Source organism: Toxotes jaculatrix, chromosome 21 (assembly GCF_017976425.1).
Source record: "Toxotes jaculatrix isolate fToxJac2 chromosome 21, fToxJac2.pri, whole genome shotgun sequence".
Taxonomy (NCBI): Eukaryota; Metazoa; Chordata; class Actinopteri; family Toxotidae; genus Toxotes; species Toxotes jaculatrix.
The window spans coordinates 4,038,499-4,060,069 of record NC_054414.1 but is presented as its reverse complement, the minus strand read 5'-3'; the positions used below and the strand labels follow the sequence as shown (position 1 = coordinate 4,060,069).

At 42.2% G+C, this 21,571-nt stretch overlaps 1 pseudogene; it reads left to right on the top strand.

Moving 5' to 3' along the window:
- Positions 1 to 20,588, top strand: part of LOC121175611 — a 28,034-nt pseudogene extending 7,446 nt beyond the window's left edge.
- Positions 20,589 to 21,571: the final 983 nt, after the last annotated feature.

Sequence of the window (21,571 nt, the reverse complement as noted above, 5' to 3'; positions counted from 1 at the left end):
AGCAGCTGCAGAGATCTGAGAGCTTCTGTAGGTGGCAGGTCAGAATTCCGTACCTGAAGTCCGAGGTGGACAGGGTAAAGGGGACAGGACAGTCCCCTGTGGAGCTCCCGTCAGCAGTGGCTGTAAGCAGCAGGTTGTAGCAATCACAATCATAGGTTTAAACAGCTGAGACTCAGCGTCTGTCCCACTCCTCACCAGATGATGGCAGTGATGTGCAGAGTTGTTGTTGGCCAGTAAAGACATTCAACCATTTCCCAATGTTTAGGTGTTTCACTGTAGGCAGAGGCTCCGGGTTGGTGTGAAACATCATTTAAACTGATCATCAGTATCAGATGATGTGCTGTTTGTGGGAAGAAAGAGAAGTTTTCAGAACCAAATTAGATGATGTCTTATCTATTACCCTCATCTTTTCCTTTGTGTGTCTGTTTGTGTTTGTGTGTCAGGATTCACTCCCGGTGCAAGGGAGCTGTTCAAACAGGAGAACCACTTGGCTCTGTACCAGCTGCCATCTGGAGAGAAAACCAAGGAGTTAACCTCCCGCCACCTTCATTACTTCACCAAACGCCAGCCTCCCATGTCCCACCTCATCTCTCTGTTTGTACAAGACTCCTCCTCCAGTAAGTCTATACACACTTCAGTCAACCCGTGTACTGCTCTGTTTTCTTTTATTTTACAGTTTTTAATGAAAAGAGCTGATTTTTTTCTTATATGTACTTGGTGCATTTTGCTGTTACTTGTCCTTTGTCTGTCTCTTCACCAAATAGATGAGCAAGTTCAAAAAAAAGGTGTTTGTGTGTATTTTCATGTCTGCTAATGTTATTCTCACTGTCTTTCTCTAACCTCTCTGTTGTAGATAACATCCAGATGCTGTCACATGGCTCGGCTGACCTCATCCTGGAAGCCTGCACTGACTTCTGGGATGGAACTGATATCTACCCCCTGTCGGGCTCAGACAGGTGCCGTCACACTGATCGCTCTTCTGTGGCTGTAAATCTTGAGTCAGGCACAAGTATCAAAGTTTCATAAGCACAGCACAGGTGATATCATCCATATCTACACTCAGCTGCCACTTTATTATCCATGAAGCTCATCATGTTCAGGTTCTCTTCAAACTGTTTTAGAGACGTTGCTTCAACGTTCTGATCATTTTGGAGGCTGCAGTTTGTGATGCTGTTGAACTGTACAGTATATACAGAGGTGTTTCTGTTATTTAACCTGCCCTCACTGATATCAATAGTGAGGGTGGACAAAATAATAGAAGCTGCCACCTGAGTGTTTATTTCTACACTCTGCTCTTGTGTTACAGAAAGAAGGTCCTGGACTTCTACCAGCGGGCCTGTCTGTCAGGTTACTGCTCAGCCTTTGCCTACAAACCCATGCAAGTGTCACTGTCAAGCCAACTGAATGGGAAGTGTGTAGAACTGGCCCCCGGTCCCAGCCTCTTCTCTGGAGTGGAGCTGCCCTCCACCACCCCCATCAAATACAACTCCTGTAGGAACAGCTGGAGCTCAGATGGTAAGAGTTAGTGACGGAGGGACGGATTAATTCAAGTAATAAAACAGTAATAATGGTCTCGTCTCACTTCCAGGCGAGGCTGGACACAGTCCGGACACAGTCCGGCTTATCGATGCCCTGGTCACAGCTTGCATCCCCTTTGTTTACTTTTCTATGGAGGATGAGCTCCGCAGCAAGGTGAACACACACAAGCTCCAATAAACATTTGATAGTATCTAGTTTATGTTGGATGAAGTGATCAAGGTATAGTACTCTTTCATTTGGACAATAAATGGACTCCTTAATCTGATGTCTCTCTGTGTCTCTGCTGACAGCACATTGTTTTTTCCACATTCACCAAAATAAATGTGCATTTCCCAGAATGCATCTGATTCTAGTCCACACTGGGTGACTGGGTGATTTTTGTTGTTGTCATTAGAGCAAAGATGACAATAAAAACTAAAACTAAAATAACTGTTAGCAATAGAACAATGTGTCCTACCTGAACCAAGGTACCAAACCTGTGTTTGCACAAACTGAGGAAATTATTCATTTTATTACATTTACTGTTGGGGTGCACTTCATGACTGTCCTTCTGTCTGCAGGTGTGATGTGGACATCAATGTAGGTTGTCAAGGTTTCTGTGTTTAGTCTTGCTGTTTAATTACACAGACATAGATTTATCATTTGAAGAGTAAACCCACATGATTTCTGGATCAGATCTCGTCAAATTATGACATTACCCTGTTCTATGGGGTGGTCACAGTTTGAATTACATTGTATAACTTTACATGAGATTTTCCATTTTATGTTTATGCTTCTTTTAGGGGACATAACAGAAAGGAGTCCTGTAGAAGTGCAGGTCTGACACGAGTGATGTCTGTTCATTTGAGTTTTACAGAGTATCTCTAACTTTGCCGACTGTCTTCATATGTGATTCAGATTCTCGGGATGAAGCAGAAGGTCCTTTGCTGCCAGTTTCCAGCCCACAGACAGTGATGTGCCCAGCTTCCTGGAGGACTGCAACAGGGTAACAATACCTTTTATTAAAACCACCGAAGCTACAATGGAGAAATATCAGTATCTGTTTTTCATGCAGCTGTATAATACAGACAGATTCCTCTGTCTTATGCTTTGGTAACCAGCAGGAAATTGTGCTTTGTTTTGAAATTATTTTACATTAGTCTGAATCATTTTCTCTCCCTGCCCTTTGTCAGGCCAAGCTACCTCGTGGGATCCACCAGGTCCGTCCTCATCTGAAGAACATTGATAATGTGCCTCTTTTGGTGCCACTCTTCACTGACTGCACCCCTGACAGTCAGTATTCTTTATGTGTTTTATAGAATGAATCACTCTCCTTATGGGTAATTCCACTTTTTTGGAAAACTTTTTCATCTTACTTTTTAAAGATGTCCTCTGACTCCATTGTCTTCCTCTGCCCCTCAAGGGTGAAACTGATTCTAATAAGGAAAAGCGATGATTAATAACCAACGAGGCTTATTTCAAGGAAAGAATGAAAGATCTGTGTCACTGTCTGTGTCTTCGATATACTCAGTGTTTGCTTTAGAGTACTGTAGACATTTACTTACAGTGGAGTTCTCTTCACAGCCATGTGTGAGATGATGAAGATCATGCAGGAGAACAGGGAGGTTACATGCTGTCTGGGAAGCTCCGCCAATTTCCGCAACAGCCGCCTGTTCCTACAGAGTGACATCAGGTATACACTCATTAATGAAGTACATCCTGTTTTTTCAAATTTGAAAATCAATGTTAATGAGACTAGATTTTCATTTTTATCACAATTAAAAGCAGTAAATGTTGAATTCTGAAGCAATATTTCTGCTATTAAAAAATGAAAACTCATAGTAATACTATCTAGCCATGCAGAGAGTTGTAGTCTTGTTTGTCAGGGTTCAGGGATACCTGTCACTGAGATTCCTACTTCCATCCCAAAACTTATTGTCCAGTACAAATGCAATTCCTTTCACCTCCATTGTACTAGATGGAGACAGATACCTCACTACTAGAGGTAAATGGGAAAATATTTTCTAGTTTGTGTGTACTGACCCTTTAACATCTTGCCATAGTCCAGCAACATTGTTTTGACTGATTATACAATAATTATGTAACAAACTACTTCTCATTCTCAGTCCACATGATTTTTCATCGTCCTCTCTCCACAGCATCGCTCTGGACCCTCTGTACCCGTCTCAGTGTTTGTGGGAGACATTTGGCTATGCCACCGGAGGAGGCTTCAACAGAGACGCTGAGGGTCTGTCTCCTCTGAGGCTCTCAGGACAGCTCAACAGTCTGGGCTGCTCTGTCACCTTCCACCAAGGAGAGAGCGTCAGCATGGTCAAGCTCATAGAGCAGGTTGGACACACACACACACACAGATACACTAAGTCAGAACGAGACACTTATATATGAATTCATTTGCTTTTTGGGTGAATCTTTTCCAGGCGCGACACACGACCTATGGCATCCGCAAATGCTTCCTCTTCCTGCTGCAGTGTCAGCTCAGTCTGGTCATCATCCAGGTGAGAGAGCACTTCACAAACTCAGAGCATGTGGATTTATATGGATTTATATGTACAAATACATTTCTCTGTGTGTATCATTGCTAACAGGCTAAAAGACTAAAGACCTAATTAATATTGTGATGTACATTTCTGAATAAATAAATGAAGGAAGTGCTTCTGGTGTTTGTCCGTAGTTCTTAGCCTGTCTGGCTCAGCTTCCTCCTCCAATGAACACCACTGACATCCTCTGGCTGTCCTGCTTCAGCTGCCCACTTCTAAGGTACACACATAATAAAACACTGTGAACTGACAACACTGTGTTATTTCACTGTGTTTATACATTATAGTAATGGTCCATTTGTGTTCTCAGTGTGTCACTTCTGGGGAAGCCTCCAGACAGTTCAGTCATGGCAGTTGCCACAGGGAAGAACCTAGATGCCATTCCAAGAAAGGTGGGATCCTGCCTCTCAGATCTTCCACATCTACTGAACCTAGAAGCCTCACTTACTGGATTATTACTGCTAAAGCTTAGACAAACATTTATATAATATTAATTAGTAGCATTTAGTGTACATACTGCGTAGTGATATAGTGGAAACTTCTTCCAGTCAAATGAAGTCTCTAGAAAAGTATTCCAGGAGAAGACTTTCATAAAAGCAGTAATGATAATGATAAATACCACAGACAACAAACAGCTGCTCTTTCTGCACCTTGTGTATTTACTGCATCTACACTTGGGGCCATTGATCAAACATGAATGACTAGTTATGTATACATGTACTTCTGTGTGCTTTTTAATCTCCTTTAAACTGTTACTCCTCTTTGACCAGACCCAGAACTACTTCCTTGGCTGTTTCCTGTTGAAGTTTGCTCTGACAGTGTGTGCCTACCTGTTGGTCTTTGGGTTTACACTGCAGGAGGTCTGCCTAAGCAGAGGCAACAACACCACCATCACCTGCCACATACTCACAGCCAGGTAAAGAGAAGCACTGTCTCTAACTGTCCCACTGTCCTAAGTACACCAGCTGTACCAGCTGTGAGAACAGACACACAAGAATCGATGAGCTGATGAATAAAGTAACAGTTTTCCTGTGTGACTGCAGCTCTTCAGACGAGGCTCCTCAGTGGTTCAGTGAGCTGTCTAATGGCCTGCTGCTGACTCAGAAGGTCATGGCAGGGTTCCTCGTCTTACACACAGGTAGGAACTCTCTCTGTCATATTGAATACTGTACTGTAAGCTGTGGTCAAGCTTACTCGTTTCTTTTTATATGAGCCTCTGTGGAGAAAGAGTCCGTTCAGCAATACCTGGTGGTGTCTCACTGTACCTGTGGTGTAAGTTAGCACATCATTTGTATGCTCTATGGTTCATCTGTGCTTAAGCCAGTTTAGCTCTTACATCCTCAACTGTCCTGCTGTAACTGTAAGAGATTTTAATTTAGAACTCTGTGTCAGATATCACCCACTGCAGCACCACACAGAGTCGCTAAGTAGAAAGTTCTAGAGTGATCATCAGAAGAAAGACATCTTCATGTAGCTTGTTCCACAGTTCAGTGACTGACTAATAAAAGTGAAATCAAGTGAGCTCTTCCTACTGAGAGCTCACTCTGTGTGTATGTGTGGAACAAAAACATACCTGGAGATTTTGCTGAGTAGTTGTGATGGGAACGACCATGGGAGAGACCACGTGGGCAAAGGGGGAATGTGTGCTGCTGTTAATTCATCATGGTACACACGTGCTTTTTCAACTTTTGCACAGGACTTTTGCAGGAAATGCATCATTTGTGCAGCCAACAATACATCAGGGGCTCTTCATATGCCACCTGCTGGTCATCCACCTCCTGACAAACCCTTTGAACATTTAATGATGGATTTCATTGAACTAACACCAAGTGAAGGGAAAAGACACTGTCTTGTAATTGTTGACATGTTCAGCAAATGGGTTGAAGTTTTCCCCTCTTCCAAACAGGATGCTGGAGCTGTGGCTAAAGCACTGCTAACTGAAATTATTCCTAGGTGGGGAATTCCTTCAGTCATCAGCAGTGACAATGGACCAGGTTTTGTCAACCAAGCCCTGAAAGAAGTGTCAGACTATCTTGGGTTTGACATACGTCATCATTGTTCATATCATCCAGTAGGTCCAGTTAGGCGCCCTCCCCTTACCACAGGTGCATGTGATGATGCTATGTTGAGATACTGTGCCAACTTGTCTACAACCTTATCAGCATTACATTCACAGGTGAAAAGTGCCCTGCCATCTGCAGCCACAGCAGTCCTCCACAACTTACAGCCTGGAGATTGGGTTCTCATCAAAGACCACAGACGCCGTCACTGGAAACCAAGGTGTTTCCAGGGCCAGGTTCTGCTGACCACTGAGACAGCTGTAAAGGTTGCGGAGAAGGCCGCATGGGTACACGCCAGCCACTGCAAACGGGTTCCTGAACCAAAGGCCGACAGCCAGCCACCAGAGAATCAAAGCAAAGGAGGCCACATAAATTCTTTAGACCCAGAATAATGGTCTAGGGAAAACTGACTCATCCAGACAGTGAGGAAGACAACTGGGGTGCACGCCGTGCGCTGCCCCTAACCTGCAGCTGCGGTGGAACCGTCTGCAATATAAGAGTGAGGGGTGAAAGAGCGCCCTCCTCCACCAGTAGCATGCCAAGCTCCAACCAAGTGACTACAGAGTAAAGCTCTGTGTCACCAACAAGAGCAACAATGTAAGGTCTATTGATAGGTCAGTCACACACCAGATGGCCTCTCTGGCTGAGACTTGTGATGATGATGATATTGATGTTTTGACTGTTTGTATTTTTCCCAGCTTGCTATCAACCTAAGGACGTCTGTGTCCTACAAAAACAGCTAAATGCATATTTTAACATTTATCAGCTAATGATGTGTTTACTTAAACCCAAAGGAATGTAGTCACTGATCATATGATCAATTTGTATATACTTTGGTGTGGCCATTTTATGGCCAAAGGGGGAATTGTAATGCCAATTTATCATATAACCATATACTCTTTTATCAAGTATTCGTATATTCTCATGAACTCGTATATTCAATTCTGGGTGAAGTACATATAACATGACCTGTAGTGGCCTAATGTACTTTGTTTACTGTACTTTGTGAAGACACCTGTTATGTCTCCGGTGCCTCCGAGCACAACTTATCTCTATTTTTTGACCTTCAGATTATTTTGTCTCCCTGCCATCCTTGCCATGCTGGTATGTGAGAAACAGGCATAAGTACTCTTGGAACTTGTAACCTGGGGTCAGACCTCTGTAGCATTTGATGCTGCGTGAGCTCTGTCCTTTCTGCACAAATGGATTACTCTGTAAACCTTATTTTATAATAAAGCATCAAAAGACAATAACTGTCTAAAGAATTCTATTTCACTTCTCCAAAGGAGGAAAGTATTTTTCCACCACATATACGTTGGTTTTCCGACTGTGATTGGTTCACACAGTTAACGTGGACCCTCAGCAGCAGACGTCTGTATCACTGTTTTTTCAATCAGACCAGCCGTCTGTGTGGTGCTGTCATTATTTCAGATGGACATGAATTGAACATTGCTCCTGTGTACATGTGGGTTGGTGGTATTTCTTGGTAGTGCATTCATTTAGAACTAAATACCAGCTGTTTTTACACATATGGAAAGTCATTGTTGTCAGTGCTGGATTAGCCTTGTGGGGCAAAAATGAGCCTTGGGGCCCCAAGTGATTAATTTTATTTATAACTTTATTTTATAACTTTTATTACGCTAGCATCAAATGACGTTCACATATTACATGTCGTAAGTTTACCTGAGGTTTTAAAATATTTCCCCCCGAAAAGAAATAATTGTCACTGTGGATTTTCTCCATATCACTCACAGCTGTTTCTAAACAAACCTGTAGTCCATCAAGTGATCGACACAATGAACCTGGAGCATTTGGGGGACGCTGAAGTTCTGAGGTCTGTCCAGCCTGGACTGTTTTCTCTATTGTTTTTGCTGGGGATTTGGAGGGTCTAAGCTCTGTGGATTTCACAACTAAAAACAAACTCTTCATTGATATTTTACAGGGTGATTCCAGGGTTCAGCATTTCCCCAGCAGAATTTAATCTCTGGTACTGTGGAGGTTTTGGAACTAAATCCAAATGCTTGTTGCAACATTCAAATTTACAGACAATATAAGTGAATGGTTAACTCCATGTATTTTTATTTTTTTAATTTTTAATTTATTTATTTTTTTAACGGTTTGTGGTGGGGAGACTTGGACTTCTGACCTCAGCCCTGTTTAGCCTGTGTGCTGGCTTTTGTGTGTGTGTGTGTGTGTGTGTGTGTGTGTGCGTGCGTGTGCCTGCTTCAGTTATTCCACGGCTACAAACGCTCTCTACAGTCACACCTTTAAAGTGGGGCTGTACGTGAATAGGTACTATTAGATTTTCTGGTTTTACAGCACTGAAGTACTCATGATCACTTTGTGGCTGAAACTACTGAAGATGGTTGTTAGACAAACATTACAATGCAAGAGAGCATTTCTCATTTCATTTTTTCTTTGCCCTGTTTTCTTCTTTATCGGTTTACATCATGACAAACATATGTGCTATGCTGCATGAAGAAGACCCAGGTGAATGCTCTGTCTTAATCAGTGTACTTGTTATCTATAGTTCTACTGTTTTATTCATTACACAGCATGGATACTTCACACTGTGTGTTAAAGCATGTGCCTCTGGTACAGCCTGCAGAGTCCATGCTAACATCCTGATAACATTACCATGCATAGGCTCGGAGCTGATGCCTCGTTAATTGTCACTTGATTTGTATGGTGGGCTGTTGGCTGATGGACTGTGATATAGCTGTTCACAAGATACAAGAAATGTATATAAGTGTAAGTGTCTATGTTCAGGACTTTTGACAAATTTGTTTGTGTATTGATTATGTCATGTTAATAAATATGTTCTTTTATTTACAGTCCTGCTCAAAGTTATTGGCACTGCTGAATTTTAAGTAGAGTTTAGAATAGCTTCAGAAATAAATGGAAATCAAGCAGTTTTGTAGAATCACAATATTTAATAAAATGTCCAGAGTTATTGAACAACAACAAAAATGCTTCCATATAGTGAAATCAAATTTACATACATAAAACATATGATGGACATAATTATTGGCATCCATTTGTTTTCATCTTCTTTTTCACAACCAAACCAAAATGTCTTTGGAACCTCACAGATTATTTTAGCCACGGCTAAACAAGGCCTTTCTTCTACAGAAATCTCTGCACGAATTTCACTAGAAAGCAGGACCAGAAGAGGATTTTCTGCAAGAAATATCTGAAAACTTTGTGCTGCAGTTTAATGGGACTGCCCGACACGCATTTGGAGTTGGAGGTGGTGAAAGCCATAGCTGAGGTTTGAACCTCGTCGTGCTACAGATGTCATTTTATGCCCATTCATTGCTACTGCAAGGAATCACTGGTATCCTTATTGGTGCGAGCGTGTTCAGTCTGATTGGATGTTGTATTATTCCCTGCATTAGAAGTGTCACTGATTGGATTCCTCCTCTTTATGATGATGATGTTTAGGTTTTGAGTGTTTGTATTTTCCCCCAGCTTGCTATCAACCTAAGGACGTCTGTGTCCTACAAAAACAGCTAAATGCATATTTTCACATATATCAGCGAATGATGTGTCTACTTAAACCTAAAGGAATGTAGTCACTGATCATATGATCAATTTGTATACTTTAGTGTGACGGACAGTTACTGCCTAAAGAATTTTATTTCACTTCTCATCAGGAAGAAAGTATATTTCCACCACACTTACATACATGTCGTCTGTGATAAAGGATATGAGAAAGCTTTGTAGATTCCAACAAAAGGGTTTTATTAAAGCTCAAGGTCTTAGATACATCACACTAAAACAGCATTTGTTTCTGAACAGCAGCCGTCCAGATTTTCAAGAAAAGATCACTCGCATAATAATTTTAACACAGTGTAGACTCCATCATTTTGTTCTGTCTTGTATATTCAGGCAGTAGTGTGGCCTTTTGGGCCAAAAGGGAGAAGCCTGCACCTTCAGAACTGAGCTTTTCCACCGGCGCTTCATGTTTGACATGTGGTCTGGCAGGAGCCAATCACCGCTACGTTTGGTGCAGTTGTCCAATCACCTCCTTGTCCTGGCGGAGTTTATTTGCATTCATGACCTTACGCATCTGAATATAATCGATCAGCTCTTCACGCAGCTAAGAAGAGGAGCGTGTTCGTAACACGTGGTTGGTGTAAATTTATATGATAATGTTTCAGTTTATATTACAAATATCAAAACTCTATGACTCTACAATATTAACATACAGAGACAAAAGGGTCCGTGTATCTTTTGGGATTTGAATTTTCCTTCAAATGCTGATATTGTCACCTTAATAACTGCACACATACCGCACTGTTCACATAACAGTTCTTTTGCACAGTCTTCACTTCACCCTCAGCTGAATTTGCACAACAGCTGATTTGTATATATCAGTACAGTTTATATTTTATGTAACTTTTTTCACTTATGCTCTTGTTAATATTTTGTAAATACTATTATTTATCTATTTTATTTTACTTACAACGTTTTGTATGGCATTCTGGGTGAAGAGCAAAGTAAGAATTTCATTGTACAGGGAAACCTGTTTCCTTACTGTGCAAATGACAATAAACCCTTTGAATCTTTGAATCTTGAATCTTGAATATTTAAAAAAATAAAGTGCTTATTTGATTTTCGTTTTAAAATACAAAAAACATTTTACTTTTTTGTGGGTCTGAAGGGAGTCCTCGAAATTTAAGAATTACTTAGATTTTCTTTCTCTACTTAGCGTAACAAAATACAAAATCATAAATAAGCAGAAACGAAAAAGGACCGTTTTCTCGTCAGTTGTATCTTGCTGGATCTGTCTGAGTGGGACTCCAGCTCGGATGAGGCCATGGTCAGTGTGGAGCCCAGGTACGCCCCCTGCTGCATGTGGAAGTGTTGTAAGATGAGATATAAGATTTGTGAGCCATCCTCTTTCAGTAAGGCCAGTAAAGAAAACCATTATCTATAGTCACCTTTAATCCTTTATTCTTTTTTTTTTTTTAAACAGCACTCATTAATTCCTTCCCAAACTTCCACTGGGAGAAGATTTGGGCGTACTGTAACACGATCAGGGAGTTGGCATGTTTTTAAGTTGCAAAGCAATTTGACATCAGTACTTAAATGTTTCTCTGTTCAGGTTTGATGTTACGTTTATTCATATTTCCACTGAATTCTGTATCATTAAAATGAGAATTTGTAAAGAAGAAGTGTTGTGTGTGTGTTCAGGTGGATTCACAGAGGACGCAAAGTGAATTTTAGATGCACCGTCATTACATTCAGTCAAATAGAAAGATGGGTGAGAGCGGACCGCCTATATTCAGGCAGTAGTGTGGCCTTTTGGGCCAAAAGGGAGAAGCCTGCACCTTCAGAACTGAGCTTTTCCACCGGCGCTTCATGTTTGACATGTGGTCTGGCAGGAGCCAATCACCGCTACGTTTGGTGCAGTTGTCCAATCACCTCCTTGTCCTGGCGGAGTTTATTTGCATTCATGACCTTACGCATCTGAATATAAACGATCAGCTCTTCACGCAGCTAAGAAGAGGAGCGTGTTCGTAACACGAGGTTGGTGTAAGTTTATATGATAATGTTTCAGTTTATATTTCAAATATCAAAACTCTGTGACTCTACAATATTAACATACAGAGACAAAAGGGTCCGTGTATCTTTTGGGATTTGAATTTTCCTTCAAACGCTGATATTAAAAAAATAAAATAAAGTGCTTATTTGATTTTCGTTTTAAAATACAAAAAACATTTTACTTTTTTGTGGGTCTTAAGGGAATCCTCGAAATTTAAAAATAACTTAGATTTTCTTTCTCTACTTAGCGTAACAAAATACAAAATCACAAAGAAGCAGAAACAAAAAAGGACCGTTTTCTCGTGCCCACAGACCGGATGTTGTCATTGTTTTCTTCTTCTTTTGTTTAACGGAGACCTGCTGCTGCTATCGGCTGCAAGATTTTCGCCACCTACTGTTCTTTATTTATAATAATCTCGCGTTTGGGCGAACGGCAGAATCCAGCGGCCAGGAAGAAGGAGATAGCCTGGTTCCTGTCAGAGCGGCGCGCCCAACCAAAATGTCCCTGGAACCTTACAGCCAGATTATTTTAGCCACGGCTAAACAAGGCCTTTCTTCTACAGAAATCTCTGCACGAATTTAACTAGAAAGCAGGACCAGAAGAGGATTTTCTGCAAGAAATATCTGAAAACTTTGTGCTGCAGTTTAATGGGACTGTCCGACACGCAGTTGGAGTTGGAGGTGGTGAAAAGTCGTAGCTGAGGTTTGAACCTCGTCGTGCTACAGATGTCATTTTATGCCCATTCATCGCTACTGCAAGGAATCACTGGTATCCTTATTGGTGCGAGCGTGTTCAGTCTGATTGGATGTTGTATTATTCCCTGCATTAGAAGTGTCATTGTAAGGTCTATAGGTCAATCACACACCAGATGGCCTCTCTGGCTGAGACTTGTCTTCTGTCAGATGTTGAAAACCCAACTGATTTATTTACTGATTGGATTCCTCCTCTTTATGATGATGATGATGATGATGATGATGATGTTTAGGTTTTGAGTTTTTGTATTTTCCCCCAGCTTGCTATCAACCTAAGGACGTCTGTGTCCTACAAAAACAGCTAAATGCATATTTTCACATATATCAGCTAATGATGTGTCTGATGTAGTCACTGATCATATGATCAATTTGTATTCTTTAGTGTGACAATTACTGTTTAGTTGTGGACTGGTCTGGTCTAACATTTCATTTGTCCATGTTTTTTCTCTCTCCCACAGGATCCTACTCTTCACCCCTCCAACATCATGTAAATTAGCATATTGTATAGTTTTTACTGTTTTTGTATTTTGTGTACTGTTTTTTTGTAAGTTTACTTAATTTTTTCTTTAGATTGTGATTGTATGATGTCTTTTAATGAGACTTTATTTGTTTTGAGGTCTTTATTATGTGTGTAAAAGTCCAAATAAACTCTGTTGTGTTGCCTCTTTTGATATTTCTTAACTCTTTTGCAGACACATTTCCCAATAAGGACTGTTGAATGGATTTGACAGTTTTACTGTGCATGAACTGAAACAATAAGACATGCCTCATGAACCTTAAACACTAAGTAAAATCAAGTGAGCTCTTCCTACTGAGGAGCAAAAACATAACTGGAGATTTTGCTGAGTAGTTGTGATGGGAAGGCCACAGGTGTCACACACCTTTGAAAGAAATTTAAGTAGGGAGCTTTTGGTAAACTGTTGATACTACTTCATATTGTAACATGGTTATAATGACCATGTTGGAAGACAATTGACAGAAGATTCACTGGTTGACTTTGCTTTTGAACATACCATATATAACATCTATATCTATCTATATCTATCTATACCTATATATCTATATATCTATCTATATCTATATCTATATATATATGTTTTTGTGTGTATGCATAAATCTGGCCAATAAAACTGATTCTGATTGAAGTCTTTAATGCATAAAGCCATGGAGTCAGACTGAAAGTGAACCCCTGGTAATCTGTGCTCATTCCAAACACCTGTTCTGTGTTGGACCCCCATTCAGACGTTACTGCTGCTTTATGAGGGCAGTCACCGCAGGTCCCTCCTACCACTTCACTCATTAGTCCCGTCCAATCAGAGTCCAGTTTGAGCCGCGCCAAAACTCAGTCGCACCTGTTGCCCCTGCGCTAATCAAACCCATGTGACCGGGGAGGAGAGGGCTCAGCCAATAGCAGGGCAGAATCTTATGTTGTGCAGCTTATAAGGCGTTGGGGTAACACTTGCTCGATTTTGCTGTGGAATACAGGATACATCCGTGATGTTCTGTTTTGTTGAAGCTCTTTTTCTGGTTAGTGGAGCGAACTGAACTCGTTACCTGTAGACAGAAGAAGCCTGTGTGTTCATGTTTAGCAGGTTATTTGTTATTGTGCTTCCTGGTGCACAGTGAAAGCTGTGGCTGAGAGCAGAGAGACGATTCAGGCCTAGTGGAGCTGGAACTTCGGCGTGAGCCCGAGACAGGAGGTTCACTGTCCGGAGCAGTCCAGAGGAAAAATGGCGGACGTGGAGGCCAGGTAAGGCCCACGCAGAACATTTAAAATGCAGAGCTTGAGTTGATTTGTGACCAGAGGCTAATATGTTTGATTATGTGTGTGTGTTTCCGCAGGACGAACGAAGGTATTCAGCGGAGCAGCCGAGACCATTTGGGAGATCTAAGTGTTGAAGTGCAGGCTTGTGTCTTTAGCTCGGTTGAGATGGGCTTTGTAACCAGTATAGCCGCTTAGGAGTTTGGGACTGGCCAAGTGTTGGCAAGGCTTAGTTGTGGATGGATTCAGTGTGTGGAAGAAACTCGGCCTGCATAGGTTTGGAGCGCGCGTTTGCTTTTGCTGGGCCGTTGCGTCGGTGTTGTCGGTAGGTGGAAGCATATATGCAGTTGTGGTCTGGACATAATTGTGTATATATGGAAGCCTATTGGCAGATAGTAGTGATGGCTCCGGCAACAGCGATGCGTCGGCGCATGCGTCGAACTCAGTGCAAAACCCGTGTCGGTGCGCTTATCGTTTAAAGAAAGTCACATGACTAATATAGGAACTGACACTGACGCGCCAAACTGTTTATAAAGAAGCGCATATGTTAACGGGATGCATCTGCCAAAAGAATCTCTGATCTTTTGCGGTTCATTGTCAAATTAATCAACAATTATGGAGCAGCCTCAAGCCAAAAGAAAGGTTTCCACCGTGTGGGACCATTTTGATCTCATATCGGATCCTCATCTGTTCCGTGTGAGCGGGTGTTTTCTACAGCTGGAGAAGTTGTATCAACAAAGTGTAACAGACTGAATTTCAAAACGGTTTTTTTTTAAATAAAAATTTGTTAAAAAAAAGAAAATCCCAGTCCACAAGCATCCTCATTCACAACATGTTCACTTAGATTTTCATGTTATGATACATGTTCACATTATTTATTGACTGTATCTAAAAATATCAAAGATTTTAAATTTAAATGAAGATATGGAAAAATACAATATAAAATACAATGACTTAAATTATATTATTGTATATACTAGGTTATCAAATCAGTGTCATTTGAGTCTGTCAACTAGGTTGCCTGTAGGGATTTTTAAGGTCCAGCAGGTGTCAGTATTCAGTGACACAGGATCGACACAGTATCAATACAGTTTGACAATGTGTCATGACGCCTCATCTACCCATCACTAGCAGATAGTGTTGGCAGCATGGGTTGAGTTGCATGTCTTGTTGCCAGGCTTAATTGTGGGTAACTGTTGGTGTGGATGGCCTTGGGTTAGGTGTAGGGTGTGTGTTCAGCAGTGTGGATGAGGCCATGGCCAGGGTAGGCCCTCAGCTGCACCTTGAAGTGTTGCTGAATGTTGAAAATTCCAGGTTAAATATCCAAAGCCTGTGTGTGCATGTGCCTTCTCTGCAGGAAGGATGAGCTGCTCTAGAGAATCATCAGAGGGTAAGAGAAAGCACATAAGTCAACATTGCTCAGTGTTTCTACATTTAAACATGTATTTGTGTGTGGAGCCCAGGTACGCCCCCTGCTGCCTGTGGAAGTGTTGTAAGATGTTTTAACTTCCAGAGTTTGACTTGCCTAGCACCTGTGGCTAATGTTGAGTGTGTTTCTTTGTGTGTTGTGCAGGATGGAGGAGCTGCTGATCCAGAGAGTCATGAGGATGAATGTTGGCCAATACTGCTCAGTGTTTCTACACTGAAGGATTCATTTGTGTACACTCCCCAGCAACCGTGTGTGCCCATCAGCAGGTAGTGTTGGAAGCACAGGCTGTGTTGTGTAGTTTAGTGTTGTCAGGCTTAGTTGTGGCTATTTGTCACTATATGGATGGCACTGGGGTCAGTGTGGGTTTAGTGTGTGTGAGACATAGTTGCTGCTTGATGGAGAATAAAACTTATGCATGCATTAATGTCTCCTTCTTTCTTTCTGTGTGCGGCTGCTTCTGGCTGAGTGGCCATCCAACTTTGAGGCCATGGGCAATGTGGAGCTCAGGTAAGGCCCCTGCTGCAGCTGGAAGTCAAGCAAAATATTACACGTTCAAGGACTGACTTGATTAGTATCCAAAACCAATGTCTTTGTGTTTTTCAGCAGGAGGGAGGAGCTGAGTGAGAGAGAGAGAGAGTGCTAGGGTGAGTGTTGGAAGTGCAGGCCTGTCTTCAGCTCAGTTTAGATGGGCTTTGTTCTGTATCCAGGTGCATTGGAGTATGGGTCTGGCTGAGTATTGTCAGGGCTCAGTTGTGGATGGATTCAGTGAGTGTGAAAAGCATTGAGGTCGGTGTAGGTTTAGAGTCTTTGTGCTTGTGTCAGTGTCGTCTGTAGGTGGAAGCATATATAGGGTTTTATTTTTTCCCAAATTCCGTTTTATTTTTTCCCCAAATTCCGTTTTTTCCGTTTTAATTTTGGGGAATTATGTTTTTTCCATTATAGTTTTTGGGAATCTACCCAAAACAGTGTGTTTTTAATATAAATGACTAAAATGTACACAAGTTAAATAGAAATTAAGTTAAATTTATTGAGATGACGGACAAGTATGCTTTCAGACAGTGGGCGGCATTATCTGTGACCACTGCCCAGACATCATTCAGATCCAGACTATTGTTATGGAGGGAGGCTAGTATGGCTTGGGAGACTGTTGAGCAGTTGCATCTATCCATGAAGACAACATCCACAAGAAAGTATTATTTCAGCTCTATTTGGACACTATATGGTCACTGTGCGTATTCTTACTTTTCCAGTCAACGGAGTGTTGCCAGAATATGCAACACTCAACGCTAACCCCTCAGTACAGAGCCGAGCAGTTCGTGTCGAGTTTCGCAGTTTAAATCCTTCGGGAAGACAGAGCCGTAAGCAGCCGCTTCGCTATGCATACATGGGCTTTGTTCTGTATCCAGGTGCATTGGAGTTTGGGTCTGGCTGAGTATTGTCAGGGCTCAGTTGTGGATGGATTCAGTGTGTGTGAAAAGCATTGAGGTCAGTGTAGGTTTACAGTGTTTATGCTTGTGTCAGTGTCGTCTGTAGGTGGAAGCATATATGCAGTTGTGATCTGGACACAACTGTGTATATGTGAAAGCCTATGAGTGTGTAGCTCTGTGTTGTGTATGTGGCTGTGGGTAGTTGTGTATGTGGCTATGGGTAGTTGTCAATGTGTGGAGGTCGCATGGGTCAGTGTGTGTGTGTGTGTGTGTGTGTTAGATGTAGCTGGCTCTTGATGTAGAAGCTGCCAATAGTTGTGTATTGTTGATGGAGCTGTGTGGCTCGGTGTTTAGGTGCTGTGCTTGGGCCTGTAGGTGTGAGTCTGTGTGTGGCTGTGTTTAACAGGTTCTGGTGGAGTCGGGCTCCAATTGTGGCGTGGGTCTGCAGGCTTGTCTTGATGAAGATTGGCATGAAGGTCATGGAGGAGGTCACAGTCAAAGTGGAGCTCAGGTAGGCCTCCTGCTGCATCTGGAGGTTTTGCTAAATGTTTCAAAATGCAAGGTTAGACTTTCTTTCTCCCTGTGGCTCATGTTTACTTTCTTTGTGCAGGATGGAGCAGCTGATGGAGAGGACCACGAGAGACAAGGTAAGAGCAAGCATGTTGCTCAACATCGCTCAGTCTTTTTTTTTTTTTTTCTTTTTTTTAAACACTTAGGGGTTCATTTGTGTCTCACTGTCTCTGTTTCTGTCTTCAATTCAGATAGTGTTGGATCAGAGACAGTTGGTGTGTGTCCTGGGACATGAAGAGGAAGAATTGTATAGAGCTTTGTCTCCTGTTGGTGTTGCGGACGGTGTGTTTGCAAATAAAGGATTGATTTGTACCCAGTGGCAGTTGTCTGTTGGTTGTGCTTACTTTGTGATGTACACACTGATTTCAAGGCTGCATGGACCTTGGAGAATGTGTCATGTTTAAACTTGACTGGCTCCACACTTTAGGTTAACATTTCAATGTTAGGTTTAAGACTTTTAGTTAATTCTTTGTTTAAATGGTTAGAGTCATCTGTGAGGACTGTCAGAGAGTAAATGTAATTGTAACATTTTCAGTTGTAGGTAACAGAAAATTTTTAGACAAATAGTTAATATGTAGATGAAACAGCGCAGGCTGTGCTGTGTGGATGCCAGATTCTCAGGCTTTAAACTGTGAGGTGTTAGATGCACCACTTAGACTTGATAGAGTTTTAAAAACTCTGTCCTTTTCTTGTTTAAACAGACCAAACCTATGTTAGAGAGCTGTATGTTTTGGCTGTTGGCCTGTGGTGTCTGGGTGCCATCGTGTAAGAGTTTAAACTGTGAGCTGTTGGATGCAATACTTATAGGTAACCATTAGCTGTACCACTTTGACTTTAGACATGAATTAAATAAGTAGATGTGTGTGTAATAGTTGGCTTTATATGTCTGACTTGTTTGGTATGACCACATGTATGTTAGAGTTTGGCACTGTGACTTTTAGACTGTGGTGTGTGGACGCCAGGCTGAGTTTAAACCCAGATGTGACAGAGTGACAGATGTTCAGTGTTTTTACACATATCCATTAATGTCTCTCTCTTTCCAGGTGTATGTGGCTGAGTGGGGCTCCAACATCCAAGTTGGATGAGGCCATATCCAGGGTGGAGCTCAGGTACGCCCCCTGCTGAATGTGGAAGTGTAGCAGAATGTTTCAAATAGGTTTGACTGTTTGTACCTGGATCTGATGTAGAGTGTGTTTGTCCTGTGCAGGATGGAGGAGCTGATCCAGAGGACCATGAGAAACAAGGTGAGAGAGAGCATGTTGGTCAGTGTTTCTGCAGATATGCATGCATTCATTTCTCTGTGTGTGTCTGAGTGTGTGAGCATACACAACACATACAGCTGTAATGTGCCTGGATGGCCTGTGTGTGTGTTTTTTTCCTCTTTCTCCTCCCCTGCCCTGCTTCACAGTGTTCCAGTGCAGATTGCCTTTTTCCTCTGGTGGCATCAGGCAGTAGAGTAAGTGTGGTGGGTGTTTGTGGACAGGTGAGTTTGGGGGACCCTGTACATTTAGCAGCATGTAGGAATTATTGTTGTATAAACACACTAGGGTTATTGGTTGGTGCCACCCCCCTGTATTTTGTTCTCTTTATCTTTTTAGCGAGCTCAGCCAGGTCTTTTGTTTCCTTTGTTTTCTCAGGTAGTCAGTAATCTAGGCCTGGTTTTATTGGAACTTTTTTGGTTTTGTTTGGCACAACCACTGGTCCACATCTCCCCCACTTTTTCCATTTTGTTCCATTTTTATGTTTTCAAATAAACTAACTGTAATGATGCCACCTACACTGACTCTGTTCATTTGCTTTGGTTGCTTGTGTTACAGACCTGAAATCCCGAGCTTCCACCAACTAAGGTTGGAACACAAGTGGGGTCTCCTCAGGGATACTTTTTCCCAGGGTCAGTACAAACCAACCAAAGAATTTTCAAGAGTCCTTGTAGTTTGGTATTTGTGTAAGAAGGATGTTTGACTTGCAGGACTTCATTGATAATCCTTGCATTGAAAAAGTTCATTCATGTGGTAAAGATGATTTGCTTTGTATAACAGCTCATTATGGCATCCCTGTCCAGAAAACTAGTCTTAAAAAGGAAATTCAAAACACAATAGTGGAAAAACTTGCTGAGTTGAAGGTTCTGCTTGTTCCTATTAACCCTGTTTCAGCTGAGTTAGGGGAGGAAGTTGTTGGTCCAAGTGTTTCCTCTCTTTCTGATGGTAAAAGGGAACAGGCTGTACATGATACACTCCGAGGTGCTAGGATTGAGAGTGAAGCTGTTCCAGCCACTTTTCCTCGCTTTGACCCTTTTTCCCCAGGGTCGTCTGGCTCCAGTTCAGATGCAAGGATCAAGGTCAGAATCGCTCGTCTCCAGCTGGAAGCACAGGAAAAGGAGAGGGTACGTAGAGCGGATTATGACCTTAGATTACAAGTTTGCAAGTTGGAGATAGAGGCTGAAAAAGAGATTAAGTTACGCCAGCTTGAATTGGAGGCCATGAAAATTTCTTCTGTACAGATTTCACAAGGGTCTGACAATTCTGTATCTCCACTGGTCCTGACAAAGCCAAGCTTTGATGTGAGTAGGAATATATCCTTGGTGCCCACATTTTGGGAGGCGGAGGTTGACTCCTGTTTTACAGCATTTGAGAGGATTGCTACAGCACTAAAGTGGCCTGAGGAGATGTGGCCTGTCCTGCTTCATTGCAAGCTCATAGGTAAGACACAGGAGGTTGTGTCTTCCTTGTCGTTAACAGATAGCTTGTGTTATAATGTGCTTAAAGAATCCATACTGCGTGCTTATGAGCTGGTGATAAAATGTGTTTTTATCTTCTCGCCCAGACAAAGTTCCTATGTCACGCCCAGCGGGGTCTAGTTCTGGTCTCCCTCCTGTTGAAAAGGTTGAAAAGGCTAGGGGTCCATGGTCACCTCCCCGTGTACATCCTGAGTGCTTCTACTGTCAGAAAAAAGCTCACTTGATAGCTGATTGCCTATCACTAAAGCATAAACAACCCTCTAATCTCCAACAGCATGAGGCTGTCGGACGTCCACGTCCAGACAGCAGTTGAGGACAACAAGCCTGACCCCTGTTTTAAGCCTTTCATTTCTGAGGGCTTTGTTTCATTAAGTGGGGATCCAAAAGATCAGCAGCCAGTAAAAATCCTGACACACAGGTGGATCCCAGTCCATTATCCATGAAGGCATTTTATCTTTGTCACCTATGTCATATTGTGGCTTGAGTGCAGCTGTTCAGGGTGTGGGGATGAAATTTGTCTCTGCTCCATTGCATAATATACATCTTCAGTCTCCTCTGGTCAGTGGGCTCTTTAAAGTTGCAGTCCTTCCAGCTTTACCAGTAAAAGGGATTGACTTTATTTTGTGGAATGATTTAGCTGGGGGTAAGGTTGTGCCTGATTGATTCAAGCCCAGGGACAGACATTGCCCAACAATACCCTGAGATCTTCCCAGCATGTGTGGTTACCAGGGCCCCATCGAGGAATAATGACCTTGACCCGTCTGATTCTTTCTTAGTCACAGGGCAGTCCCCTGACAGCCACTTTACTGAGGCCGAGAGCCAGCCTGATCAGTCAGGGTCACCTCTCTCCACCTGAAAAGAGTTTATTTCAGCCCAAAACACTGATATAACTCTCTCAAAAATGTCTCTCTTCTGTTGTTGAGCAGGAAGAGGCTCAGAAAAAGAAAGTGGCTTACCTTCTTGACGGTGGCTTGTTGATGCGTCGCTGATGCTGGTGAGGACTGGAGCGTGACCTTACAGGTTGTTGTCCCTACAGTCTACCACACACAGGTACTCTCTTTAGCTCATGACCACTCTTGGTCAGGACACATGGGCATTACAAAAATTTATCACAGAGTCCTTAAACATTTCTTTTGGCCAGGACTCAAGTCTGATGTTGTTAACTATTGTTGTTCCTGCCATGTATGCCAGGTTGTTGGCAAACCAA